Raw genomic sequence first — 3,144 nt, forward strand, 5'->3', positions numbered from 1 at the left:
CCTGGGGTTCCACACCACCGACAGAGATGTTGCCTCTGGGCCAACACGCCACCTCTCAAAACATATTCTCCAGATTTTTTTTTGTTTCATTTTTATCACAACAGGTTCATCCATTAGCGCCGCTAATTTTCTCCCGTTAGTAACTTAGCGCCAAGAAGTCAGTCTAATTACCAGGCTGGTCAAATAATGGAACGTAAGCCCCCCTCTCCACCCAGCCCAAACCTCCCGTCCTAGAATAGAGCCGGGATCTATTCTAAAAGTCCAGTAAAATAAACAGCGGAGGAAGTGGCGAGGAAGACAAACGCCCCCTTTATTATGTCTTGGAGGGGGTATCTGGACTGAATAAACAATTGGGTGTCAGATAGAGACTGAAGGCAGACACAAGCGCACCAACACCCACTGTCAGTCACAGGTCCAATGAGCGGGAAGAGGCGGCATTGTTCGCGTGAACGGCGTGAATGCTAAGCAGGGCCCAGAGCAGATAAACGCTCAATGCCTCATGGTCGTCGCTGAGGGCGGACACTGATGGAGCGCCGTGTCAGAGGCTCCCGTCTTAGGAAGTTCTGGTTGTGGTCAACAGGTACCAGGGGTCTTATCTGTTTGCATTTTCACCCATTTCCTCCATGAGGTCATTGGCCTGGACACCAGAGGATAAAATAACACAAGAAGGAGCTGACAGCTCAGATGTCATCGTACACCTCTTCACCTTTTTGGGTGTGAAGACAGCAAAGACAACGTAGTGTTGCTGTAATCACAGAGAGGTATTACACGACAGAGTTCAAAACAGAGGGGAACAATAAGTACAATAACAGTTTGTACAGTGATTATGATGGTACAAGTACTGCATGACGACGGACGATCTGATCTCAGAGCAGTACTGACGCCGACAGGGTGCTGAGTACTTCTTAATCGAACCAATCAGTGTGTGTTTTCTACAAACTTTACCTTAAGAAACTCATTTGCGTTTAATGAATATAACAGAAAAGTCAGTATCGTGTACTAGTAATGCGACCGGTGTGAGAATATTTCTACTCAGACTTCACCTAAAACTTTGGTCTTCGCCACTGTTGTCGATAGTATTATCATTATTTTATTGCTATATATTGAGAGAATTTTCCAGACTTTTTTTAAACCGAACAGCTCGTAGTCGGTTGATTTTAAATAAATAATTTAATATATTTAAAATAAATATAAATAATATAATAATCAGTTAGTTTGGTCACTGTTAACTGAACAAACATTTTCACAAACATTGATATAAAATATCGAGACTATTTTTTAATTTAATTTAATTAATTTCTTTTTAACTGATCAATTCCAGCTTATTCGGTGATGTATAAAAAAACTTCGAAACGTTCGACGTAACAGGATGTTTCTTGTTAGTAAAACAAATCCTGAAATGGAGAACTGTGAAGTTTAAGCAGAGAATTTAACATTTGACTAAAAATTATAAAATAAAAAAAGGACTAAATCCTCTTTTAGTTCGCTACTACATTTTTCATATTCAGGATGAAAAGCTAAAACCACGTTAGCTCGTACCCGCAATGACACCGCTTTAACGGCCCTTATAATGTAAAATATCAGGATTTAAAGGCGGGAAAAACACCGTGAATTTAATAAACATTGTTAAAAACAGTCGGGCGTTAAATACCATGGAGGGAGAAACTGCTGACGAAACACAGCTCACTTTTTCAGCTTCGGCGCCAATTTATAAACGGTGTGGAGCGAAAGGACCTCTGTTTACAACCAGCGAGCTGCCCAAGGATCTGCCTGTTCAGAATACAATAACCTTCGCGTTTAATAATAATTCCCGGAAGTTCTGAAAGGAGGGCGAGGGGGTGGCGACACTGCGTTGACCCCCACATTAGATGGAGCAACTTTACTATCAACAAATATGATGTGAAATGTATTACAAAGTGAATTTCCCGGACAGTTCCGTGATGACGTCAAGACACAGAGGGGCTTCTCTTCTCTTAAGGCTGTCTGTCGTCCCGCTGTATGAATTACGTCCCAAAAAATAAATAAAAAAATTTAAAATAAAAAAATAAAGAAACAAAGCATTCTATTTTAAATTCTGTATATTATTATTATTAATTTTTTTTAAATGTTAATTCTTCAATTTATGCTCAAAACTCTTTTTTTTTTTTGACTTGTTCATTCTACATACCACGTGTCCGCGGACTGTATTTAAAACTATTTCAGCCTAACTGAGAAAAAAGCAGACAACATGTCTAATCCTCGTAGCACACAGAGGCCTTTCATGGAAATTGCTGGGAGAAACTCTTTATTTGTCCACCGCTGGGCCAGGTATGAGCTGGAAGATTAGATGAAACCAGAGTGTTTTAAATCTCCTCCGCTGCGCCTGGATTAGAGTCTGACTGCACACCCCCCAGCCCCCGGCCCCAGCCCCCGCTCCCTCAGAGAGTAGAGCTGTCTCGGAAAAAAAGTAATGCTTTTTAACAAGTTTAGTAAGTGAAAAATGACCTTTTAATTACCAGCGGGGAGTAGGCCCAGTAGGTGGCAGTAACGACGCTCACGAGATTCACGTCTGCTGTTCAGGAACAGAGAAGAAAAAGAGTGGTTTAGCGTGTTAGCAGAGTTAGCTAGAGAGTAGAGCTGCCTCGGAGCTGGCGATAAAAAAAGTAATGTTTTTGAAAAATTACGTTTTAATTACCAGCAGGGAATAGGCCCACTAGGTGGCAGTAATGACGCTCACGAGATTCACATCTGCTGGAACAGAGAAGAAAAAGAGTGGTTTTAGCGTGTTAGCAGAGTTAGCAAGCCTTGGCTAAAAATAAACTTGACCAAAATGAATCTCAAAATAAAATCTGTAAAAAGTTTCTGCTCCGCGTTTTATGTTACATTCTTTCATTAGCCGAGGGCTAGGGGGCGGGGTCTCAGACTCATTTCAAAATCACACTGCCGTTATGTTACGTTATTGTTAAGTTGCACGTATTTGTAAGCGGCGTTACCATGTCTTTGGCAATAAAAGTTTCTGAATTTATTTTTATATTTTTTGAACGTGACCGATCGATGTCCAGAACCAGCGGTTGAACACCGTTATGCGATAAACATTAGCAATTAGCACAAATGGAGGTGGCAGTGAGAGATCGCACAACAGACCGATACCATGGCCTATATCGT

The 3,144-nt window shown here is 41.0% G+C and overlaps 1 protein-coding gene across 1 annotated transcript in view; it reads right to left on the reverse strand.

The window, feature by feature from the left end:
• The window catches only part of LOC103397289 (calmodulin-regulated spectrin-associated protein 1-B-like), a 411,725-nt gene that overhangs the window by 402,679 nt on the left and 5,902 nt on the right, over positions 1 to 3,144 (reverse strand). The gene's annotated exons all lie outside the window — the stretch shown is intronic.

The sequence above is a fragment of the Cynoglossus semilaevis genome, chromosome W (genome assembly GCF_000523025.1).
Source record: "Cynoglossus semilaevis isolate Cse_v1.0 chromosome W, Cse_v1.0, whole genome shotgun sequence".
Classification (NCBI taxonomy): Eukaryota; Metazoa; Chordata; class Actinopteri; order Pleuronectiformes; family Cynoglossidae; genus Cynoglossus; species Cynoglossus semilaevis.